This window comes from Ammospiza nelsoni, chromosome 22, assembly GCF_027579445.1.
Source record: "Ammospiza nelsoni isolate bAmmNel1 chromosome 22, bAmmNel1.pri, whole genome shotgun sequence".
Taxonomy (NCBI): domain Eukaryota; kingdom Metazoa; phylum Chordata; class Aves; order Passeriformes; family Passerellidae; genus Ammospiza; species Ammospiza nelsoni.
In genome coordinates this window covers 4,146,773-4,173,385 of record NC_080654.1, presented here as the reverse complement: position 1 = coordinate 4,173,385, position 26,613 = coordinate 4,146,773, and the positions used below count along the sequence as shown (strand labels likewise).

Sequence of the window (26,613 nt, the reverse complement as noted above, 5' to 3'; positions counted from 1 at the left end):
AAAAGAAAATCATCTGTCCACTAAGCATCTGTGCTCAATGCCAGATTTAGAAGTGTCAGACAACTGAGCTGTTGGTGTAGCCAAGCTCTAAAATGCCAGTTAAAAGTCATGAAATTATGTGCAGATGTTTCTTTGTGCCTTTGTTGCTTCAACAAAAAATCTCTTTCTCTGTAGCTTTGCTGTGTTGTAGTCCTTCCTTCAACCTACAAAAAGCGTCCTTTGAAATATTAATTATATTTATCTTTTTATATTACATTTTGGTCTTTATTTGCAAAGCCTGGATGGAAAATTACAGCTGCTGTCAGAGGGCTCTTTTGAAATGGGGTGGTCTCTAAAATCAGGCAAAGGAGGCCTGAGGTTGTCCCGAGATCTTCTGAGTTCTCCAGGTCTGGGAATGGCCTGCTCTGCTTCCATGTTCTCCCATCTGGAGCCTGGCTCTTCTCCTTCTCCTTCTCCTTCTCCTTCTCCTTCTCCTTCTCCTTCTCCTTCTCCTTCTCCTTCTCCTTCTCCTTCTCCTTCTCCTTCTCCTTCTCCTTCTCCTTCTCCTTCTCCTTCTCCTTCTCCTTCTCCTTCTCCTTCTCCTTCTCCTTCTCCTTCTCCTTCTCCTCCTCACTTTCAAAGCCTCTGGTCCTGCTGACTTTGCCTGGCAGGGATCCTGGTGCCCATGGGGAGTGGCCTGGGGATCCCTGCTGTTAACAGCACATTAATTTTAATATTGTGTGTGTGCACCAGGAGTCAGTCCAGGTTTGGAGGCTGTGGAGAGCACAGGGAGCAAACCCTCCCTGTTGTGCTCAGGGTTTCATTTCTGTGGGGATGGTGCTGATCTCACCTGTGCACATCTGTGACCAAGTCCCCTCCATTTCCCCCAAAGCACCAGAGTTAATGCTGCTGAAGTGTCATGGGGAACACAAGGGGTGAGATTGTGCTTTTGGATCTGCTCCCACGGTGGGAAGAGATCCCATAGATTTCCCTGCAGGTGCGAATAAAATCACAGAATCCATGGAAATCCATGGAATCCTCCCAGTGTGAGGCTCTGGACAGAGACAAGCTGAAATCCACTGCTGGGCCCTTTTACTCTCCTCTCCTGGCATGGACCTGATTTTGACTGGTGGATAATTTGATGAAAGAGCATCCAACTTGACATTTTGGGCAGCAAGTCTGGGTTAAAAGAGACCTCAAATCTCATCCCATTTCACCCCCTACCCTGGGCAGGGACAATTTCCACTGGACCAGGTTGCTCCAAGCCCCATCCACCCCTATCCCAGTCCCAGATATTTGGAGTCCCTCTGGGCAGTCAGGCATCAGGGCAGGCAGATAAAAATAAATATGGGGCAAAATGTACCTATTGATAATCCCCTTGTGCAGGAATTCTATTTTTAGCACCCAAGAATTGCTTTCCTACTTATCAGCTGTCCTGAATGCATATTAATTGGTGCCTGTGATAGAGAGACTGATTAGGAAATGCTAAGAACAATAGGGAAATGTCAAATGCTCCTGCATCCTCATGATGTGCCTGGATCCCTTCCCAGAAAGGACAGGATGTTTTCTTGCCTGGGATTTTCAAGTTGGAAGAATGACAAGGTGGGAAGTGGTAGTGGTGAGCAGAAGGAGAAAGAAAGTAAACAGGTGATAACATCCAGTAAAAAAATCCAATAAAATAAATCCTCTGAGGAATGAAAGAAACATGAGTCTGGCAGGAGTATCAGCAGGAATATCCCTGCCAGTGTGTGAATATAAATATGTGCTAACCCTGACTGCAGAGTGCCCTGTAGCTCTAATCATACAGCAGGTAAAAATATTACCAGTGCAATTATTTCCTTTCCTTTCCTTTCCTTTCCTTTCCTTTCCTTTCCTTTCCTTTCCTTTCCTTTCCTTTCCTTTCCTTTCCTTTCCTTTCCTTTCCTTTCCTTTCCTTTCCTTTCCTTTCCTTTCCTTTCCTTTCCTTTCCTTTCCTTTCCTTTCCTTTCCTTTCCTTCCTTCCCTTCCCTTCCCTTCCCTTCCCTTCCCTTCCCTTCCCTTCCCTTCCCTTCCCTTCCCTTCCCTTCCCTTCCCTTCCCTTCCCTTCCCTTCCCTTCCCTTCCCTTCCCTTCCCTTCCCTTCCCTTCCCTTCCCTTCCCTTCCCTTCCCTTCCCTTCCCTTCCCTTCCCTTCCCTTCCCTTCCCTTCCCTTCCCTTCCCTTCCCTTCCCTTCCCTTCCCTTCCCTTCCCTTCCCTTCCCTTCCCTTCCCTTCCCTTCCCTTCCCTTCCCTTCCCTTCCCTTCCCTTCCCTTCCCTTCCCTTCCCTTATTTTATGGAAAGATTGATTGTGTAAGGCTCTGTACAAAGATAAACTAAAATCCAGTGCTTGGCACTTTGACTCTTCCACGGACCTGATTTTGTCTGGTGGATAATTTGAGGAGAAAACATCCAGTTTGGTATTTCTGCTGGGCTGCTAAGCCAGCAGGAGTGGCTGCTCAGAGGGGACAGCTAATGGGCATTTCTCACTTCTCTGCCATTATTAATCTGCTTTGGAAAGGCAGGGATGATGTGGGGGTGATGCTTTGTGCCTGCTGCCCTTCTGCCTTGCAGAGAAATTGGACACAATTTTGGAACTCTGCTTGGACACACACCAGGAGATGTTGCTGAAACAAAGCTTTTGGGTCCACCATGGGTCTGACTTTGATCTTGAGTCATTTTTTTGGCTTAGGATGAATCACTGAAGCAACACACAGAGCTTTCCACTCTGGAGAACACTGTGAGGGCTTTTACAGGAGCCTGTGCTGGGCCCATGTGCATCTGCCTGTGAAGGGACAGGTCCCTGCCCTCCCAGTGAGGTGTCACTGGGAGCACAAAGGACAAGGATGTTCATCAGAGTGGAGAGGAGGAACTACAGCACAGAGGCACCATCCTGGTGTTTCACTGCTGGATTTTCTGATTGTTAAAATGTGCACTCTGTGCCCCTAAGCATCAGCCCAATCCCTACATATTTATTTCTCCCTTGGCTGCTTGGAAGACCCTATTTTGCCCATCTGTTTTCTCAATTTACTCCACTTTTCACTGATTTTAATGCCTCAGTTTTGTGGTAGTCATGTACAAGCAACTGTGACAGTAGTGACTGTGGCTTTACAGGGGAAATGAGAGGTCACTTCTTGGTAAACACAGCATGGAGAAACAGCTGTTGAGTGGGGAAAAATTCTTCTCATCCCCCGTGTGCAAATGGGTTTTCTCCAGGGAAAATGGGGCATATTTTGCACTCCTCCTGATAGAGAAATGGCATGGGTGGCAGATGAGGTGGCACTGGGGGGAGAAATGGCATGGGTGGCAGATGAGGTGGCACTGAGGGGAGGATGGCACTGGTGGCAGATGAGGTGGCACTGAGGGGAGGATGGCACTGGTGGCAGATGAGGTGGCACTGAGGGGAGGATGGCACTGGTGGCAGATGAGGTGGCACTGGGGGGAGGATGGCACTGGTGGCAGATGAGGTGGCACTGGGGGGAGGATGGTGCTGGCAGCTGTGGTCTGGGCTGGCTGAGGGGCTGCTGATCCATCAGCCCTGTCAGCTGATGTTAAACTGTGTGCAGGGAGAGGTAATAAGCTGTGTGGAGTCTCTCAGCAATAGGCTGTCAGCTCAAATTCAGCCCAGGGAAGACAGTGATTTAATGGAAGTCATTACAATCTGCAGGATCTCTTGACCCCGGTGCTCTCCATCCCTTCCACACCCTGGATAGGATTTCCCAGGTCACAGAGCTGGCTGACAGCTCTGGGAAAAAAGCAGCATCTCCCTCCCTGCTGTGAGGGCTGGGGCTCTGTGCCCAGAGGCTCCTGGAGGTGTCCCAGGGGTGCAGCACATTCCTGACATCACCTTCCCTCCCTGGGTCACCTGGCAGGGGGAGGGCTCCAGGAATGGGAATTGTGCTGCCTGAATTAATAGGTGTGTTGTATTTGTGGGGTTCCCAGATGAAGGAAGGAATGATGAATCTGACTCCATGTTCTCAGAAGGGTAATTTATTATTTTATGATACTATATTATATTGAAGGATACTATACTAAACTATACAAAAGAATACAGAAAGGATACTTACAGAAGGCTGAAAAGATAATAATGAAAAATTTGTGACTCTTTCCAAAGCCTTGACACAGCTTGGCCCTGATTGGCCAAAGAGTGAAAACAACTCACAGCAGAATGCAATGAAACAATCACCTGTGGGTAAACAATCTCCAAACACATTCCACATGTGAGCAAAACACAGGAGAAGCAAATGAGATAAGAATTGTTTTCCTTTTCTCTGAGGCTTCTCAACTTCCCAGGAGAAGAATCCTGGGCACAGAGGTTTTTCAGAAAATGTGATGGTGACAAAAGTGCGCTTAGATAATGCTGGGGTGTTGCAATACTGAATGACATTCACACGCTGAGATGTCCAAGGCAAAAAAGCCACGTTTATTTCTGGACTTCAATATTTATAGAATTCCAAAAGTGACCATGGATTGGAGGATGATTGCCACCTCGCCACCCACCCTGGTCAAACCAACAGTCTATTAATTCTTTTTCCCTCTAGAAAAGAATGCAAAACAATTATTGTTTACATGAAAACGGCATTAAAAACTCTACACAAAAATGTATACATCAGAAGGCTTAGAAGAACTTTAGATGAACAGGGTGACACTGGGGCATACAAGCAGGTGGAGAGGAAAGGTGCATTTATTCCCCTGCCATGTCCCATCCTCTGCCTGGTGTTGGAGTGAATAAACAATTCCCCAGCTGCCAGCCCATGCACAGCGCTGTGGCAGGGACACGGCAGCCTGTGATAGATTGTCACTGCTGTCAATCATTTCTGACACTCCTATTATGCTCAGGAAGGATGTTTGCTCTGTGCCTGTTGTTTTATAATCCTCAGAGGTGGAATTTTATAGCCTAGCAGTGTTTTTTCCTCAGACATTTCCCTAAGCAGGATTTATTGCTTCTGAGACACACGTGACATGAATCCATTACACCTTCAAACTTTAAATCACCCCCCAGCTTTGCCTAAATTGCTTTTTGATTTGTTTTACTTGAGTTTCTGTTTCTAATTGCAAATTGTGAGAGAGTGGACTGGCATGGAGCAGAAGGTATACACCATCCATGGGCACCAGCTCTAATCCAGCTGTTTCCAGAAGAATTTGTCTAATGAGCAGAAAAGGCACCAGCATCAGCCCTAGATGAAGGGTAATGGTCTCTTTTATGAAGGAGCACATGACATTTTGCTGGATGCCTGCCCTCAAAAGCCAAGCTTTCAGGAAGTTCAGTCCATTTAGCTCCTTCCATGAAGTGCTTAATTGACTTCAAGTAGATTTGAAGTTCTTTGGGAGAAATACCTCCAGTGCCTTTCCCAGCAGTGCTGTGATTATCCTCAGGTGTTGTTCTGCAGGGAATGAAAAGGCATCAAAACCATCTTTGGGTTTGCATTGGACTTTTTGAATGAGATCATAGCACAAATAATGACTAAAGAACAAGATCAGCTTTGTGGGACATCTGGCTTAGATTCACTTGGATTGCAGTTGGTGCCCAGGCATGGGAGTGTGAGGGCACTGAGATACTCAACCCTATGGGAGTGTGAGGGTGTCGCAGACGTTTTTTCACAGAAATCCTTTCTTTCAGATTTCTGTGTCTTCTGGAGGCCAGAGGCCTCCGAAGAGAAGGTAAACAATTATTATCAGCTGCTGAGGAATGCAACAGGGGCACCTATTTGGATTGGTGATTGGTTCATGTTCTATGTTTATAATTAAGGGCCAATCACCAGTGCAAGCCAGGAGACTGAGTCCTTGGCCACAACTTTGTTTTAGATTCTTTCTATCTATTCTTAGCCTAGCCCAGCTGCTCTGCAAACCTCTCTCTATATTCCTATTAGTATAGTCTTAATGTATTATATATAATATCTTAATAAATAAGCCTTCTGATTCAAGAAACAAGATTCACCGTCTCCTCTCTCACCAGCTGCACCCACTCAGGTGCAGTAATATGAGGGCACTGAGATATTCAGCTGCTTCTCTGCTGGGGAGTTCATTTATTTCTTAGGTAAAGACAGAAAATCAGCCTGGATGTGCTTCTAACCTTAATTGTTAGTGTTCTCATTGCCCAAAAATCATTTGGAGGAAAGAACACTTCCATTTACATTTAGAAGTATTTTTTCTTTAAAATCTGGTGTTGTAGCATTTTCTTTTTGGTTGATTGGTTGGTTTTTTTCCTTTACTCTGAATCAAACAGCTCCAATCCTCACTGACTCATGGGACAAACCTTAGCAGGTGTCTGCCAGGACAGGTCTGCAGATGAAGTTAATGCCAGTTTGGACAGAGGATGTTGCCTTGTTCTCCTTTGGAAAATATCTGAGTATTTCAGTTGTCACCACCTTAAGCCTTTTAAGCCTGACACTGATACCCTGTAAATAAATCATTTAAGGTGAGAGATTTTGGAAAAAAAGGAAAACCAGCTTGGCATGACTTACATTTAGTGATTCAACATCCCACCAGCTGTAGGGCTGTTAATGTTTTTTTGCATTACCCTCCATTTCTAACCAGACAAGATAATAATTTCTCAGCCCTTTTACATTACAGTCTTTTCTCCAGTGGTCCCTGTTGCCTTCCTGAGCAGGCTGGTGTGGAGACAGCCACAATAATTGCTGCAGAACTGGAAGCAGAGCAGTGCTATTTCCCCAGATGACCTTTAAAAATAGTTCTTATTTCCTACAGAGGGCTGTTGGATAAAACCAGCCATGTTGTTGCAATATTTTGTTTGTTGCTTAAATGCTTCTCACCATCTGTTTTTCATACTTTTAGCAGAGCTTCAGGAGCAATGCCCCATGACCTTTGTTTTCACACGAGTGGGTCCTATCAGTATCAACAGGAAGAACAGGGGAAGGAGGATTTCCTCTGGGTTTCAATAAACTGAAATTATTGGAGTTCTGAAAGCGTCCTTGCCACACCAATGTGTTTTGAGGGCTGCAGAAAGGGAAATGATGCAAATTCTGTTATGAAATAATATAAAAATGGAGCTGTAAATAGATGTTCACATATCTTGGTGTTCATTTATCTCAGCCTGCATGAGCTGGTTTGGCTTGGAGAACAGCTCCAGTTCAAGTCAGGGTGTATCAGAGAAAAGTCCAAAAAAGCCCAGGTAATTCCAAAATTCCAGTTTCTGTGATGCCTTCACAGAAGGCCCTCACACCTCTTAGCAGGTGGCCCAGGATAGAGTGTTTTATTTGCAGAGTCCTGTTGAGCACTGAAGGAGAGGTGACAATTTTTTCTCACTTAGAACTCAATGTGTATTCATGAGCAGAGCGTGTGTGCAAAGCTTTAATTGAAGTTCACGAGAGAGAAACGATGAGTATCTTCATAAATGTAGAAGAAGCAATTAGGGGAGACCAGAAAGGATTTGCTATCACAGCAGTTTATCAGCAATGCAGATTTTCAGTTAATAACAGGAAAAACCCCAATTGTGCAGCCAGCAAACGAGACAGAAAATCCCAGTTAGCCTCACTCAGCGCTTGAGAAGCACAAGATGTGAAGACTCAGGAAAACGTGTTCTCTTCCCTCAATGTGTTTTCTCCTGCCTGGAGAGCTGTGTTTTCTCCTGCCTGCTCCATTTCTAGTGAAGAAATGAGCTAAAGCCCCTCACCTCAGCCCAAAGTGAGCTGCAGCTGTACCATGGTGCTGGACCAAGCCACTGGGAAGCCTGAGAGCTCCATCCCAAAGCAAATCCTCCTCCTGACTCAGCTGCAAACTTCCCCTCCAACCTGTGAGCTCAGGGGTCACCAGGCTGAGCCCAGCAGGAGGTGGGAGCCAGCCAAGTACATTTGTATTTTTGTCTCAGAAAAACCAATAAATATTTAATGGCACTGTGAGACACAGCGAGTGTTTGCGTTCTCTCCCCATATATCAACAGTTGCTTTAAGCACTTGCTTGATAAAAATTAAGCTGTTTCTCCAGATCCCTGCCTCAGATGCTGGGTAGGGAGCTAATTTTGTAAGCAAAAGCTGTCTTGTTTTGGAAAATAAATTCAAATGGGAGAGCTGGTTTTTAAAAGTGAGCGCTGGGCTGCTATTCCTGCAGAAATATTCCAAACAGCCCTGTGAGTTAACCCTGGCAACAGATCTTGTCCAGATGTAGTAATCCTTTATACTTTAACTCCTTCTAGGCTGTAGGCTTAGCTCCTTCCTAGGAAGGCATCCATGCCAAATGCATTCCATTCGATTCCATTCGCACTGAGTTTTGGCAAACCATGGATTTTCTCTGGACTCCAATTTTTCCCAGCAAGGAGATGAATTCACTGGTTGCAAGACCCTGACACCACCTCAGATCTGCTCTTCCTTCAGGGAAAAGTTGTCTTTTATCCACTGCACAAATGTAAGGATGTAATTTAATTCCCATCTTCCTCATTTATCTGTGAGCTGGGAATAATATTTGTCTACTTCACAGCGATCGTGTGAGGCTCTTCATTCATTAATGTGTAAAAGCTTTGAGATCCTTAGGATGAAAATTGCTTTAAAAGATGCTGTTAATAATAAATATCAAGTAATGCACCTTGGTACCTCTTAGCAATAATTGGTGCTATCATTCCTGCCCAACTCTTCCATGAATTAAAAGGCTTTGAATGGGACTGGAGCTAGGAATGGGATTGGGACCAATTAACAAGTAATCATATGTCAGTTTTTATATCCTCAGCATTCCTGTCATGGGTCTCTTGGGAAAATCTCCATGGATTTTAATGGTGCAATGTCAGAATTCAGCCCCAGACGTGTTTGTGGGATAACTGCTGGATAACCTGCATTCTTCTGCTAACTTGGTTGCTTAGTGATTAAGCTAAAAGCAAAAGTATGCTGGTTTAATATTAACATAAATGGAATTAGCCACCCTTTCTCTGAGGTAAATGTTACAGGAAAATTCTCATCATAAGGAAACCATGATTTTTTTCCTTTGATATATAGATTTAATTATTTTGTTGATAGTTTTTGAGCTGCTCTCTGTATTTAACCTCCACTCCAGCATGTGGAGACTGGCTTTTATGGCAAATCCAATAATTTGCTGCTCGTTTACCCAACTTATACTTTTATTAGATTTCAAGCCCACAGCACTCACCCTCCTAAATGGAGAGAGGCTCTAAATACACATCCCAAGTAAATAAGGAGCTCACATAAAGAAATTGCCTGATCTTTTAAAGATTATTTCTGTGGAGGGGGAAGGCACTGAACCTTGGAATGATGTGTGGGATGGAGCCAGGACAAAGGACCATGAGAATCAACACCTTGAGAAAGCTGGTGGCCAGTGAGGAGTGGATTTACAGCCAAATGTTCCCCATTTAGGAGCAGCCTCTTCTTCCTGGCTGGAAGAGAATCGAGTGCTGTGAACGTTGCTGGTGCCACATGGGGGAGATGTTGAAGAAGAGCTGGATCACTCCACAACGACTTCCCAGGGAAGAGCAGCCTGAGGGCTTTAGGAGCCTGATTCCTTTCAGGCTCCTTCCCATATGATAAGTGTATAAATATCCTGTATAAAAGGGATCTGTGCAAACCACTTGAAATATCATCCCTCTTGGCTTCAGGGTGCATCCAACATCCTCCAGTTGCTGAAGGTGCTTTTAAAAGCAAGGCCATGAAGGGATGAAGGAAGATAAAACAAGAAATGATGCAGTCCCTTGTGTCAGCACCACTGCAGCTCCTGCCCTGTTCCCTCACCTCAGCTGGGTTTGGGAAGGGATGGTTTGGAGGAGCTGAGGGAGTCTGCAGCACTCAGCAGGATTTCTTGCTGCTGTTCCCTAATACCCAAAAAATAAGGATAAGCTCATACAAGTAGTGTGTGATTTACTCAGGCCCACTGGCCATCTTCCTTGTTTCTCCTTACAATAATACTTTTCACACTGCAAATTAGTGGTTAATGCTTACTTATGCCTGAAAAATCTGCACAGAAATGGCTATAGGGAGAGTATCTCTACTGTGTGAAAGCCAAAGAAGTAAGATTGACTTTTTGAATTACTTTTCCAATATCTGGGGTTTTTTTCTGCAATGGTTTAAAAAGATACTTATTCTAGGACCCTGATATGTTTTATAATATTCTAGCAGCCAGGTTAACAGGTAGAACCAGTACTTTTGTACCAGGAGTGAGCTGTGAAGCCAGGTTAGGTAGCCTGGGAGAAGTCAAGACATCTTCATTTTTCAGCTTAAAAAAAAAAGAAAGAAAGAAAAAACTACAAGCACACAGCACATACCCCAAAAGCTGAAGTGCTGCCCCCATTGAACACGGGCTCCAGCTGACTCCAGGGGAACTCTGGCTCCTCTTTCAAGCACAACCTTCCCTTTCTGCCCACAGACAGCCAGGGGCTCTAAGAATACAGCAACTTTTTCCTCTCTGTCTTTCTGCATAGAGGAATTCAGAATCACTGCATGATGTGTGCCCCAATTAATATTCCCTGATTGTTTCCCTTTCCCTTCCAAATGATGTCAGTCTCCATCATTTTTACAATAATGCCAGTGAGAGGAATGTCTGTTTTTCAGAAATATTTTATCTCTCATTTTTGTGCTTGCAACAATCTCTACTCATCTCAGGCTTTTTATTTTTCTTTTTATCCTCTTGCTTTTGACTTATATTGTAAAAGACCTACAGTAAAATAATGAAAACTGTCTCAATCTATCACTACTCAGTTTGTACATTATTAATAATGAAGGCAGTGTAATTAGGCTGCAGAATGCACAGTGAACACAACACTAAGATGTCCTTAACTAACATCTGTGGCTACTGCTCGGCTTATATTGGCACAAGCCACCAAGATTTTCCATGAAAACAGTTATTTGTGTCTGGCATTGCTTTTACAGAGCACAGGGGCTTCATTTTGTACTGCTGCCTGTTGAAAGACAGCGTGAAATCCATGGCAATGAATGCTCAGCTCTATCTGAGCCACATTTAAGGTGCAGACCCTGCCCTCAGTGTCACTGCTTTGCTGAAAACTTCTTTCTCTTGTGCCCTTGGTGTTTGAGCTGATGGGGTGCCATGGACAGAAACTCATCTTTAGGAGGCTCTTCTTCTCTTCTACCCCTTGCTGTCCCTTTTCCATGTCAAACCCTCGTGATCCCCATCCTCACACCCTGTTACAAGGAGGCCAGGAAGGAACAAGGTGCTTTTCCAGGCTGTCATCAGCACAAGCTGATGGTTTGATCCTCTGCCTGTGCTCTCCTGACCTGTGACATGTTGGATCTCCAGGGTCAAAGGCATCAAAGGTGTCTCTGTTTCAACTTGTCCCCAAAATGATGGGGGGAAATCTCATCCTGAACACATGTGTAGGGCTGCAAGGCCACCACTGCCACAGGCCTGGCCATGCCCATCACAGAACTATGGAATCATTTAGGCTGGAAAAAAAATCTTTAAGTTCAACATGTCCCATCCCTCCCTCTTTGACAGCTTCCAGCTGCTGGCAGGGCACAGGAAAGAGAAGCTTAGAACAAGAGGGATGTTAGATCAGATATAAGGAAGAAATTCTTCCCTATGAGAGAGGTCAGGCCCTGACACAGGGGCTGGGGAGAGAAAGGATCTTGAAGACCATCATGTTTCAACCCTTCTGCCCTTCCACCATCCCAGGTTGTTCCAAGCCCCATCCAAACTGGCCTTGGACACTTCCAGGGATGGGGCAGCCACAGCTTCTCTGGCCAGCCTGTGCCAGGGCCTCTCCACCCTCACAGGGAAGGATTTCTTCCTTATATTCAATCCAAACCTATTCCCTACCAGTTTACAGCCATTACCCCTTGCCTGTCAAACTGGGATGGACTGAGGTGCTCCTCCCCTGGGAACTTCCAGGCACTTTTCCCCAGCCTGCCAAGCCTCCAGCTGCTGTGAGCAAAACCCCTCCTGACACAGCCAGAGTTATGATCCAGCCCAAATCTCCCTGCTGTGCTTACATGGTGTACATGGTCAGTGATGACTCTGCACAAAGCAGAAAATAAACCAGCCCTACAGCTGTATAAATGCATCAGCTCCACACAAAACACAGGGAAATGCAACGTCTGCAGAAGGAGGGAGGGGAATTGAGAGTGCAAGGGGTTTTATTGTGGCACATCTGAGAGCAGAGCCCACAACACAGAGTGAATAAAGACCTTATAAAAATACTTGGCAGCAACTCCTCTAAATCTTTCAAGGTATGAGTTTCTTATTTTAGTTGATTTACTGAGCTGACAAAGAGGCAATCATCGTTAATCAAAATAACTCACTCCTGCTTTGAGTATGAGAGCTGAAGTTAGATGAAGGTCATGGAAAAGAGATGATGAACTAGCCCAGGATCTTTAGTGGCTGGAGTTTATTAGGGAGCCTGTTATAGAGGGGAAACAGATTTTGGCAGATGCTGATGGTTTTTAAAATGGGTTTTTTTCAAGAAGTAAGGACTGCATCTCTCACAGATTGACAGATGGGATACACTCGAGTATGCATGAAGGGACGATTTCCTGATGGCTTTTAGTAGCAAGAGGTGCTGTATTGGAAAGCATTTGGTATTTTCCTGGAGGCAGGGAGGGAAGCAAAGACTTGGATAAGATATGTGGGAGATGAGAAGTGATAGGGGCCTGTGAGTGCCAAACCACATTTTCTGGGGAAGCTTCAGGAGACCAAGCCACTGACACTTCTGAGAAATTCCTCTCTTGGGCATCAGGGGGATTTCTGTCCATGCCTAAATCCATTCCTACTTAGGGAAGTATCTTTCCTCAACCTTTGACAGTGCAATATCTCCCTGCTACATTCCTCACCCTGGTCAGGTGTGCACCAGCCTGTGCAGGGCTCACTGAGGAGGACGTTTGTGAACACCTTGTTCAGCAGTTTGCTGATGGCTGAGCCCCAAATAATGCAAAACTGAACAGGCAGGAGCCCAAGAATCCTTCAAAATTATGCTAATGATTCTTAACAAGTTCCATGTTTTGCCTTGAAACTCACTTCTTTAGCTAAAATGTTCTCTGCATTCTGTCTAGAATGAGGGAAAATATCTAAATTGAAGCAAAAGTGATTGCCCAAAGCAGTGAGGACTGCCAGTGCCTGCAAGCAATATCAATTAGTGTTCTGGTGCCAAAATTATCAATAGCTCTCTTGCCAGTAGCTTTTATTATCAAAAAACTGGGTTGATAACTGTGTATTTCACTTGGCTAACATAATGTGTGACCTTAGCACGATAAAGGGACACGAAATCCCACAGAAATCTTGTTTAAAGCTAAATGATTTGTGCTTGAGATTTGTTTTCTATTCCCTCCTCTTCTTGCCCTGTGGACACATCTGAGGAGTCTAAACCTTGTCATTTAAAAGCTTTTGTGAGGTATTTGAAATTTCTAAATAAGATGCTTATACATTTTGTTTTGTTTGCATCAAGCAGTCCTGGGGGCTGCAACCATTAATGGAAAGCCAACAAAAGAGCAAATCCCAAATACAGGGGACCACTCCAATGCTAAGAAAGCTGTAAGTTATAATACAAACTGCATACACCTATGTCAGCTCATGAATTAAATTCCATTTCCAAGAGCTCTCTTGTGGCAGCCTTCTACAATAATATATTACGTGCTTAGAGGCAGCATTGGACTGATACAATGAAAGGGGGATAATTAAAGGCTTTGCAAATCCCAAATGTGCCAGCAGCTGCAGGTCAGCTCAGGAAGCAGCTCTGGGAGCCACACCTGTCCCTCCTGCAAGGATGGAAACCCATTACATGACACTTGTGGAGAATAAACCTGGAGGGAGAACAGCTTCTCTGCCCTGGATGAATATGTAGAAGGAATCCACTGGGAATGATGCAAAAAAAAAAGGAGTGGTAGCAGGTGGCAGCACTTCTTTTCACCCTACAAAATGCATATTTAGAAGGAAAATGGAGAGGAGGAGCTAATTAGTGGGATTACTGTGCTTCAAGAGGCAGGTGCTTGCGTTCCAGCTAGGAAACTGCTGCTTCCAATGAGATGAAATGCAGGTGCTTTGTACACAACAGAGGCTTTGGCAACAAAGTTTTGCTAATTACAGAAGCAGAGGACAAAGAGGTAAAGCTCGACAGCAGCTTGTTTGACAATGAACAAAGGACCCATAAGGCAACATTAAAACTCAAGGAAAAAAATGAATTTTCAGAGCTGCAGGTTCATTGTGGAAGCCATAAAGAGAAGGGGACGAGGTCCTTTGAATGGTGGGGAACAGGGAGATGGGGATAGCCTGGATTGCTTTGGGCTGTGAGGAATAAAATGGCTTTGAGCAGAATAATAACCATGGCTGCACATTCCTGCTTAACCATAGAAAAAATGAACATCAGAGAAGAAAACTATGGGTGAGCACCAGAGAAAGGGCTGAAACAGAAATCCTTTTGCTCGTCTGGATGCAGCTCTGGCTCCATCTGAGCTGAGAGTGCCTTTTCCTGGCTGCAGAGCAGATGGTTCCTCTCGGCAGAGCCGGAGCCGCAGCCGGCACGGGCAGGGCATGGTGCCTGGGGAGGCACAGGGGGCACAGGATCCACCAAAGCTGGCCTGGAGAGCCAGGGAGGGCTGCATGGAGACTCAAATCATTGTCTTGGCACAATTTAGAGCTGTACAGGACCAATAAAAAAGTGTTGGGCCCAGTTGTGGCCCCTCAGTTTGGGAAGGATGTTGGGATGCTCAAGCGCATCCAGAGGCTGGAGAGGGGCTGGGAACACAAACCCTGTGAGGAACCACTGAGGGAGCTGGGGGTGTTCAGCCTGGAGAAAAGGAGACTCAGGGGTGACCTTGTCACTCTCTACAACTCCTGAAAGGTGCCTGTGCTCAGCTGGGGCTGGGCTCTTTCTCCAGGCAGCACTGACACAACCAGAGGACACAGTTCTTGTCTGTGCCAAGCGAAATATAAGTTTGATATTAGGAAAAAATTCTTCACAACAAGAGTGATAAAGTTCTGGCATGGCTGCCTGGGGAGGTGGTGGAGTCCCCATCCCTGGGAGTGTTTAACAAAGCCTGGATGTGGCACTGGGTGCCAGGGTTGAGTTGAGGTGTTTGGGCTGGGTTGGACTCAATGATCTTGAGGGTCTCTTCCAACCCAGTGATTCTGTGAATTCTCTGAGCTTTTTTGAGCTGCATTTTGGGGCATCCAGATCATTTTTCTCTTAGAGAAGTGGCAGTGCTTAATAATTTGGGGTGTTTCAGCTGCCTGAGCTCTGTGCTCCTGGCTGTGTGCTGTGCCCACCCCTCAGCACATGTGAAGAAAAATCCCTTGGTCCTGCCAAGCATCCTCTTCAGCAAGCGACCTTCCTGCAGGACAGCAGAGCTCTTGAGTGCTCATTATTATTGTTGGATATAAAGGATTTTTTCTTGCCATTTTTAAAACATGGTCTCTTGGAACTCAGTGGGATTGGTGCTCAAATGTGGTGCAATATAGAAATAACAATTCCTGGCATGTCTGGATCAAAGCTGGAGTCAAGAAATGGTCAGAGGATTTCTAAGAGATGTGAGATCTGCCTGCCAGAAGTAGATGTAATTATTTTTGTGGAAACATTCATTTTAGTACTATTTACATACAGACACAGAGATACCAAAGACCCAGGTCCCACTTGCCATTGCAGATGCTGAAGGCTGATGCACACATGGTGGAGGAAGGTTTTGTTACGAGCTTGGAAAAAAGAGAGCAGGATTTGGGGAGTGAGACAAACTTTGAAGCTTTGGGTGACTCTCTAAAATGAGTGATCTCTTGGGTTCATTATCATCATATAACCACTCAAATTATTAAAGGTGAGCAGTGTGGATACAGAAAAATCTGCTGACAGCCCGAGAGAGGTGGGACTGTTGAGCCTGGAGAGAAGAAGGCTCCAAGGAGACCTCAGAGCCCTTTGCAATCCCTAAAAAGGGATAGAGGAGGGCTGGAAAGGGACTTGGGACAAGGGCCTGGAGTGACAGGACAAGGAGGAATGGCTCAAAGGTGAAGGAGGATAAATTTGGATAAGGCCCAGGGAAGGAATCCTTCCCTGTGAGGGTGGCGAGGCCCTTGCACAGGTTGCCCAGAGAAGCTGTGGCTGCCCCATCCCTGAAGTGTCCAGGGACAGACTGGAGGGGGTTTGGAGCATCCTGGGGAGGTGGAATAGCAGGAGGTGGAATGAAATGAGTCCTCCAGCCCAAACTGCTCTGTGATTTTTCCAGCTCCTTGGCTTTCTGTGACTGCCAACAGCGCATAACCAGGACTTAACAGCCAAGTCCACGAGGAGAAGAATAGATGGGTAACAAGCTGCCTCAGAAAGAAACCTCCTGGGTGCACCAGGGACAAGAACCAAGGTTTTAAACACTGCATCCCTGCAGGAGTCACGAGGGAGGGCAGCCAGAAGGCAGCCGGGCTCTGCAGGGGCTGGGGAAGCGCTCGGCTGCCTCGGGCAAGGGAGGATGGCTGTGAATCCCGGGATGGAAACCTCAGCCTTGCACTCCTCAGAAAAAAACACAGTAATGCCCTGTAAAACAACCTCTAAACAAAGCAACAGCTGGAGGTACTGGTGAGGACCTGGCTGGAAATTTTTCCGTGGGTTTCGGAGGCTCTCGAGGAAAGCTGGGTCTGGGGTGCAATGGCCCAGAGAGCAGAGTTGTGAAAGAGCTGTAATTAATGTCTGACAAAGCAATTAAAACCTGACAAGCAAAGGCAGCAGAATGAAGCTGATGGAAGCGGACAGGGCTCCAAATGTGAGTTTGATAGTGAATCCAAAACACCATAGGGGGAAAAGGTGCCCGAGGCAGAAACCTGGGTGACAGTGAGAGCTGTACCCCATGGAGCCACCCCTAGCTCCCCAAATACCCAAATACCCCATGGAACCACATCCAGCTTCCCAAATATCCCATGGAGCCATGCCCAACTCCCAAAATACCCAAATACCCCATGGAGCCACTTCTAGCTCCACAAATACCAAAATACCACATGGAACCACACCAAACTCCCCAAATACCCCATGGAGCCCCATCTAGCTTCCCAAATACCCCATGGAACCACACCCAGCTCCCCAATACCCCCACACAGGGATTTGCCTCCTGCCCACATCTTTTCCCCAGGGATTTGGTGATTTTCCCTTCTTGGTTGTCCAATCCTCCAAACTGATGTAACTGAGACTTAAGGCAGGCTGGGTGTCTGTGTGTTCAGCCACTGGATTATTTTAAATAGCTGGCCTTATATAAATTTAGTTTTAACATGAAGTTTTTTATTTTCTCCCTTCTGCCTGAATTTTGCAATTTGCTACTATTTTAACTAAGCCTTGTGAGAGAAAATGGCTCTAATTTGCTTTTGTCTCTCAGATGTGACAAGAGCAATGCACACATTTGTGCCTGGCTATTTTTTCTCTGTGGCTGAGACTCACCAGTCAGATAAACTATGAAAATTTTTAAAAACCCTAAAACCTGAGAACTGGCACCATGTCTGACATGGACTTGTGTGAGAGCTCCAGGTTTTCTCACATTTGAGAAAACTGGCACAAGAACTCACAGATCTGGAAGAAACGTCCATGCAGGTTGACTGCACAAATGAATTTAATTGTTTGCACAGGATCTGTTTTGCTGCTTCACACTGTAACAACACTGATCTGATTATTTTTCTTTGCTTTAACCAGCAAAATGTCTCTCATTGGTGTTTGCATAATTAATGCTATAGGATTGGGCTGTGATCCAGCACCATGCCAGGAATTGCCGTGCTCTCCAATCTGCTGCAAAACAGCATTTTCTAGCACATTATTTTTATTCTAATGCTGTAATATGGAAAGCCCTGCAGTGCCCTGGCTAATGTGGCTTCTCCTGTCTCTGCATCACAGTAGTTGGCTCTTCCCTGACCTGGGAGAGCTACAAATCCCATTAGTTTAAAAGCAGCATCATCCTGAATGTGTTCCTGCTTGTGAACTCCAAGCTGCATTTGTCTGTTGGATAGATCTGCACAGTCTGGCTGTAATTGGGGTGGTTTAAAACCTGCTGGAGCAGCAAAGCACTGCGGGGAGGGGGTGGCACAGGGACTTGCCCAAGCTTTGTGTAGCAGATTTTGGGATGCAGCTTCCCATTTTGACAGAGGGTATTTCAGGAAAACCCATAACGGGTGAAGCTGTCCTGTCAGGGGTCACATTTGCTGTGTGGGGGGTGGACTGGTTTAACTGGGAAAAACCTTGAAGATCACTTTATTGCCTCTCTGAATGATCCACAGGCTGTTGATCAAAAGGAAAATCTTTTGTTTTCAAGAGAAGGGAGTACTAATAATGACAGCACAAGCTTCTGGTTACTGTGTGGTGACAGAGCAAGCAGGAAACACAAGGGATGAAATTAAATAATACAATCCCAATAATGAAGCAGCATAATCAATAATGCAATCAAACAGATGATTATTCCCTAATAATGAGCACAGCCCCTCCTTCCCAGTGAATTCTGCAGCTTGGCTACCTGTGCTTCTCCCCAGGCACACAGCCCTTTGTGCCAAGAGGATTGAGAAAAACTTTCCCTACCCTCCTTCCATTTCATTTTTGCTCTCCAGTGTCCCCTTGCACACTCCAACTCCCAAACCCTTCCCCTCAATATGGTGCTTGACCAAATGTGCATTATCTGGTAGGATAATGCACCAAAAATACTTCTGACCCTTCCTCCCTGCTTCGGTACCATCTGGCAGAGAGGTCCTGGACCAGCTCCTTAACCCTTCACTGTGTTTTCCACCTGTAAAGCACAAAGATTGCTGTTCTTGGCCTTGTGGGTGATTGCCTTGGGATGAGAAGGGTGGGAATTGATACAGAAGGGCTGCTCTAATCTCTCTTTATTGTTCTAAGGCAATAGTGGCAAAAAATCATGGCTTAAATGACTTAACACACCTGGCCCAGTATCAGTGAACATCCAGCTGTGCCAGGTGTGAATGAGAGTTCTGATCTGCCTAAAAACCTCTTTGTTTTCTCTTTTTCACTTCCAAAAATGACTTGCAGGAGTGCTGGGGGGAAGGAAGGTGGGCGAGGTTGTGCTGAACAACTCTTGGTGAATTTGGGAAGTCTCCTCTTTATCTGACAGCTGCACTGCTTTGCTGATAAGCCCTGCAGCCAGCCCGATTTGACAGGATAAACCACGGCAAGCAGCAAACTTAATCTCCTTGAGGCAAATGGAAATGATGTCTTCCTGCAGATCTGCCTGTGCAGATCCCACAGGCTGCTGCCAGCAGCAAAGTTTGCCCTGTGCAAACCCAGGGCACTGGGAATATTTCTGTGTCTGCTCTGGGCTGCCCTGACCCCCAGGGCAGCACTGACTCTGACCCTCATTCATGGAGAAAGTTTCCCAGACTCCAAGATAGACCAGAACCCACAAAAGTGTGAAATAGATTATAAAGAGCAGTGTAGGTGAGAAATTGAGGTTTTGGGATTTTTAGTATGTTGTAGATGGGAGCAAGATGGAGGGCACAGGGTGTTGTCTTGAGTTTCTTCTTCATGCTTCTTCTTCCTCCTTCTCCGTGGGTTTGGGTGGCATTTTGTAATTGGGCAGAAAAGTCCCCATTGCAGCTCTGTGGGATCAGTTATTGGGTTAAAAGGGGAAATAATCCAGGTGTCAGCTCTTAATTGGACAGTTTGGTCTGAAGCCCTTGTACCAAGAGGTTGTTGGCCATTTTGTGCCTTCTAATGAAAAGCTGCAGAACTCACAGTAGTGGTTGTCCCATCTCCTTGCAGATTCCTTATGTCCAGTGGCAGAAGTGGGTGGTGCAGATCAAGCCAAACAGGGATCTTAGCTCCAGCTGTTATCTAAAAGCAGGTTTATTTACTTTTTCTGGGGTACCACCAAACATAAGAACCCACCTCTGGCTGTGGGGTCACCCAGGCACTGGAGGGAGGCAGCCAACACCAGGCTCGTGCCCTCCCAGGTTCTGGGGAGATGCCATCTCCAACTCTTCTGGAGCCTCCTGGACTCTTAATTGGACAGTTTAGTCTGAAGCCCTTGTACCAAGAGATTGTTGGCCATTTTGTGCCTTCTAATGAAAAGCTGCAGAACTCACAGCAGTGAGACTGTTTTAGTGATAAGAAATAATGAACACCTGAGTGTGAACATGAACTGCTGTCTCAGTGCCTTCAATCCAGACCCAGAGAAACTGATGCTGCTCCTTCCAGTCCCAAAGGCTCCAGGCTGGATATGCAGGTGGGACACACCTCATGTCCCAAATTCCCATGAGCTACAGGCAGTGGAGGCTGCTGTTACCACCCTGTTACCCTGTGGGCAGGATTTCCCAGAGAGTTCTTGCAAGAGCAGGACACAGCAATAGATTGCTCCATTTGAGGTCTGTTTCCACAGATGTGATGAGAAAAGAGATCATGTGTGAAATGACCATCCAAACATGACCTCTGAAATAAAGGAAGAAGAGGCAGAGAGTGAGGAGCAGAATTTTATTGCTGGAAATCTGATGGGGTTTGTAAATCCAGGATAAAAGGAAGAAGAGATTAAACAAGAACTCTAGAGGGACTTTTGAATAAAAAACAAAAACGCAACCCAAAAAAACTTCCCCAAAATCCTCAAAACCCCAGAATGTGTTTGTTTCAAGACCATCAGCCGAGTGAAGCTGGTGGTGATACCCCCAGGCCATGCCCCCATCCAGGAGAAGAGCAGAGAGGAGCATTAGAGCTAAAAGCTCCTACAGATGGTCCAGCAACACCTGCAGAAAGGCACATAAAAGCAAAGAGCACTTCTGGGTCATTTTCTGAGCTAAAAATATGGATAAAATAGAGATAAACTTTCAAATATAATTGACAATCCCCTCAGCACAAGGGCAAGTGCAGCTGGGAGGTTTGTGCTGGAGGCAGGGGAGTTGTGAGCACAGTCTGGCAAGAAATGGGGGATTTCTACTTGAGCAGATACTGCTTAGAACTGGGGGTAACTTCTGAGTAGAAAACACATTAAAAGCATTGTTTTTACTACAGTCCCATGATGGAAGTTGTTCCACTTAAGGCTCTTGGTCTTTTTCTTGCTAATACTAATGGGGTCACTCAATGCACAGCCTCCAGTTTGGCTTTGGCTCCCATCAGAGCTGGCTGCAGGTTTCTGTTCATGGTTTCCAGGGATCCCACCATGTATCTCCCATTTCATCTCTTCCATAATTTCATTGCTCAAGCAACTCCTATCCTTATCTCCTACAGAGTAGTTACAGAGCTTTACCACTTGGTCTAAGGAAAATAAATTTGATTTAGCACACCAACAGTTAATTTTTAAAGGCATAATTCAGCAAAGAAACCTGAACTCTAAATCAGACAAACTAAATAAGAATGGGATCTCTTCTGTAAATTTATAGGTGGCAAACTGAAATGTCAGGGGGTCATATATTCATCTGTCAATGTGTAATGCAATTAGACAAGATAATTGGGCAAACTAAGTTTTTACAGAGATCTGGAAAATGTATTAACTTTCCTTCCCTAGCTCTGATAGCAGTGCAGAGCCATTGGGGTTGGTGTACGGTGCAAAAGTGAGTCTGGATTTAGGATTAAGGTGGGAAATATTCCAATGGGGAGCCTACACCCAATCTGCTTTCTCAATGTCTCAGGCACAGCTTAGAGGAGGAACAGTTTGCTGTGTTCCCTTGTGCTGATTGAGCAGGGCTCAATAATGGAAATGGCAGGGGCAGATGTAAATATGAAGCCAGTAATATGTCTTCATTTAATCAACACTTGACAAAAATCCCAAGGAAGTAAATAATCTGTTCACTTAGCAGATTTTACTGGGGTAGCTCCAAATCTTTTGTGGCAACGAAGCCCCAAGCTGAAGTGTAAACAGCAAAAATTATCAGAATTAGAACTTCTGAGTTCTGCCTCTATTTTTGGGGGTTTTTTTGGTTTTTTTTTTCCTAAGAAGTGCTATGAAAGACATCTTAAACATGATTACAAGCAACAAGGAGCCACAGAGACTGGGGCAAGGAGTGCATCCTTCATCGTGTTTAACTTCCCATCCATTTTTACTCCTTGTGCATGTTTATGTGTTTATATCTGCCCTGCCATCAGTTTATTTCTGCCCTGCTCTCACTTTAATAGCTGGCATATTTTAGGCATCGAGTCTGAAACAGCCTCAAGAAAAAGCAAAAGTAAACTCTAAGAGGCAGGTTTAGAATTACCCCTGAATTAAAAAGCAGGCTTCAATATTTAATGATGAGGTACTAAATGATGTCCTGACAATTTTATTAAACTAAATTGAGGCAGCACATTTGATTTAGGCCATCTAAGCTTTCTATTCCCTCTGCCTAGGAAGGCTTGTGGTGGTAATCAACTCCCTATATTCAGAGGAAATTGTTTCTTTATGGTTTAAAGTGAGAAGACTCTTCTAGATAACCATATATTGCATCCAGCAATCTTTGAGCCCATTCAGCATCAGGAGAAAGGAGCAAATAGCGACAAAATTAAGGGAGAAATTGCAGAGCAATGGCCTCGAACTGATGCAGTGCCCAAATTCAGCAGAGCACTCAAGCACACGTAGAACTTGTAATCTCTGTCACTTTTGATGAGGGGCTTGTGAACCCAAAAGCTTTTCTGCCTTTTTCTCACATCCATCAGCAGTTCTAATGAAATCAGGCTAAAACTTTTGGGTTTTATGTTCTCTAGATCTGTATTGCTGCTGCCTTGCACCATTCAACCTGGCCATGGGTGGATATTCATGGATATTGATGCCTGCAGCTCAGGCTCCTCTCAGCCCTGATTTGCAGCCCCAGGACTAGGGAGCCTTTAAATACAGTATTTTTATGTCATAGCTGGAGGTATGGAGTTATTTCTTGAGGTGTTTGTGAGGGTCCTCAGGACGAGGTGAGAGATGAGAATCTGACTGCAAGTTCCCAGAATGCTGACATATTATATTATATTATATTATATTATATTATATTATATTATATTATATTATATTATATTATATTATATTATATTATATTATATTATATTACGTTATATTACGTTATATTACGTTATATTACGTTATATTACGTTATATTACGTTATATTACGTTATATTACGTTATATTACGTTATATTACGTTATATTACGTTATATTACGTTATATTACGTTATATTACGTTATATTACGTTATATTATATTTTGTTATATTATGTTACGTTATGTTACGTTACGTTATGTTACGTTACGTTATGTTACGTTACGTTACGTTATGTTACGTTATATTATATTACATTATATTATATTACGTTATATTATATTATATTATATTATATTATATTATATTATATTATATTATATTATATTATATTATATATATTATATTATATATATTATATCACATTATATAATACATTATATCACATTATATTATATCATATTATATTACATTATAGAACGCTATACTAAAACTATACTAAAGAAAGGATACATCAGAAGGCTTATCAAGAATGATAATGAAACCTTGTGACTGACTCAGTCTGACACAGCTGGCTGTGATTGGTCATTAATTAAAAACAATTCACATGGAACCAATCAAACATTCACCTGTTGGTAAACAATGTCCAAGCCACATTCCAAAGCAGCAAACACAGCAATCAGATAATTATTGTTTTCATTCCTCTCTAAGGCTTCTCAGCTTCCCAGGAGAAAGTCCTGGGCAAAGAGGATTTTTCAGGAAATATCATGGTGACAATTTCCCACAGCCACGAGCCCCTGAGCTGATCAAACAACAGGGTGTAGCATGGTGGCAGGTTCATTACTGCAATTTAAGCTCCACATAGAAACAGCCACCAATGTTTGTATGAGCCTGAATTCCCCCAAGATTTAGCATTTAAGGCAATTACTGCGCTATTCCTTCATGCCTCATATACAGGAAGGTCTTGGGCAATTATCAAGTTCAGGAGGGAAAACACACAGATAGAAATGTGCATTTTTAAGCTGGGTTAGAGTCCTTCCCAGGAAAGCCCATGGCTTGAGCAGGGCTCCCAGGGCACATTGGGAGGGTTAAAAAGGATTTGTGTGCTGGGACCCCATCCCAGGTTAGTCTGTCAGCTGATCTCCAGCACCACTGACAACGTGAATGTTCATCACACAGATATCATCAGTGCTTGCTGATTTCTCCCTGAGGATGCAGGAATTTTTGGAAATCACCACTTTAGCAAAGCTCTCCAGTAGGAATAGCTGGCTGATGCACAGTGCTGTGAAACCTAGAATTTGAGCATGCAAGGTTAATAAACAGCAGCAAGCACCATAACTCACAAATTAAAGGCCCCAATTTTCACAGTCGGGCTGCGAGATCTAATTAAGGCTGGTGGTGCAATTCAGTGTTTGGAGAATAACTGCCTTGTTTAATTTATCCACAGATTTTGCTGCCTTCATTTTTTTTTAAGTAGCAAAGGAAGACAAAGCAAGGCAGAGACCTTTCCCTCAGGACTGTGTCCATCTGCAGCAGAAAGCTTCAGCTCCTCTGTGCTTTGCAGTCTATTATTACTCCTCACCAGTTATTTTCTGGGTAATAGAGAAAGCTGCTGGGTTTATTTTATCTCCTTTATCACTTTAAACAATGTCAAAGACAGCTAATGCCCACGATGGATGGTTTGCTATTAGAAATATGAATATTATTCAGTATAATTGGTGCATCACTGTTGTCTCAATGGTGTGTGCCTGGGGCTGGATCCTCTGATGGATCTGCAGGCCAGTGTCTTATATCTGACAGAATGACTAAACAACCCTAAAGTCACCCTTTGTTTCCAAATAAACGAGCAGCTAATCACAAAGGCCACAGGGGGTGAGGCCTTTGGGTATTCCCGCTCAGCCAGGTTACTGGGATATCCCTGGTACACCATGAGCTTCTCCTGGACATAGAGAAACAACAAAGAAAGGGAATTATTAATGCAAATTCATGTTTGATGCCTCCACCCCGGGAAAGTAAACCTCTGTACCATGGCAGTTTTGAGTACCAGGATCCATTGGATTGGAACATGCCAAGAAATGTTCTTTATTAGGAACGAATTGTCCCCTGTGAGGGTGGGCAGGCCCTGGCACAGGTGCCCAGAGCAGCTGTGGCTGCTTCATCCCTGGAGGTGTCCAAGGCCAGGCTGGGCAGGGCTTGGAGCCACCTGGGATAGTGGAAGGTGTCCCTGCCCATGGCAGGGGTTAAGAACAAATGAGCTTTAAGGTCTCTTCCAACCCAGACCATTCCACGATTCAGTGATTCTATTGAATTATATCCACATAAACCATTTTTAGCCTTCAGGTAATCAAATACCAGCTGTCAAGTTAAAACAGAGTATCTTGAGCGTGGCCTTAATTTGCATGTAACTATTGGTTTTTAATTGGTAGAGAACAGGTTCCTATAGAGGTATTAGGGTTTGGCAGCCCCTTTTTCTGATATTCAGTGCTCTGCTGTGGTGCTGGATTTCTTCTGCACTGGGGGTAGGGACAAGGATCAGGGAGAGGTCTTCTGTACATTTTCCAAAGCTGCTACATCCCAGGAGGGTCAGGGACAGAAAAACAATGAATTAAATGCCTACACCAATTTCTAAATGGGGGAGGTCCCAAGGGAGGACACAATCTTTAACCAATTGGGAGAAACTGGGGGTGGAACACAAGGTGAGGAATACAATGTTTTAACCAATAGGAGATTACAGGGGAGGAGAATAACGTAAACAAACCAATGGGGCCTCAAAGGATACAAAATTGATAGGGAAGTTTCTAGAGAAAGGGGCAGGCTTGGGGAGGGATTGACATTCAGTGGGAGGAGGAACAGGGAGCAAAAGGGCAGGTTATTGGGGAGATGGACAGCTAGGGCAAAGCCAACAGCACAGGGGGAAAGGAGCAGTGTATTGGTGATAAAATAAGCTATAACAATAGAAAATTGGGAGGGGGGGTACAAATTACAATCAAAACCACACACAGCAACAGTGCTCAACCTGCTTTGTTCACTGGCCACACAGAGCCCTCTGGTATCCATGTGCTGGAGCCACGGAGAGCCCTGCAAGGGCCAGAAAAAGCCATGTTTGGCAGAAAAGCAGAGTGTCCCATTGAGCTTCACCCAAAGTGTGAGTGATGAGAGTCCCTGGGAGCTCTGCTCAGGGAGCATGTGTAGCCCAATTTCTCTTTACAGAGAAAAGCAAGGCACAATTCTTCCCAAGAATAGTCTTATCTCATTTGCTGAGCCTGTGTTTGTGCCAAAGTAGAATGCAATATGGAGATTATTTACCCAAAGTGATGGGGTTTTGTTTCCTTGGCCTGTCAGGGCCAGGTGTGTGTGTGAGTTGGGACTGTGGGCTGAGAGTCACAAGATTGAGTGCAGTGGTGTGCAGTGGAGATTCAGTTTAGATGTAATATAATCTAGAGTAATATAGTATAATAAAGTAATTAATTAGCTTTCTGATAGGATGGAGTCCTCCTCATGCTTCCCCCTGCCACAGGGGTTGCCTGTGAATTCCATAAGTGTCTGCTCCAGGGGCTGCTCTGCCCACCCAGCCTGGCAGCTCCTACTAGGGGCACAGTCCCTCCTCTCCTGCTTTCCTCAGCCATTTTTACTCAAAACCCCAGTTTCAAGTATTTCCCGCTTCGTTGCTTTCCTGGTTTGGCTCAGCATCTGCTGCAGGGGCTGGGGGATTCCTCAGTGGGGTTTGTGTTTGATGGGAGACCCTCGGGCCCTCGCTGTTGCTGGAGGAACTAAATAGCTTACATCAGGTTTTGGAGCACCCACTGCTCCAGATGAAATCAGTGGGGAGCTGCA

The 26,613-nt window shown here is 44.8% G+C and overlaps 1 protein-coding gene across 1 annotated transcript in view; it reads left to right on the top strand.

The window, feature by feature from the left end:
• The window catches only part of KAZN (kazrin, periplakin interacting protein), a 228,395-nt gene that overhangs the window by 59,748 nt on the left and 142,034 nt on the right, over positions 1-26,613 (top strand). The gene's annotated exons all lie outside the window — the stretch shown is intronic.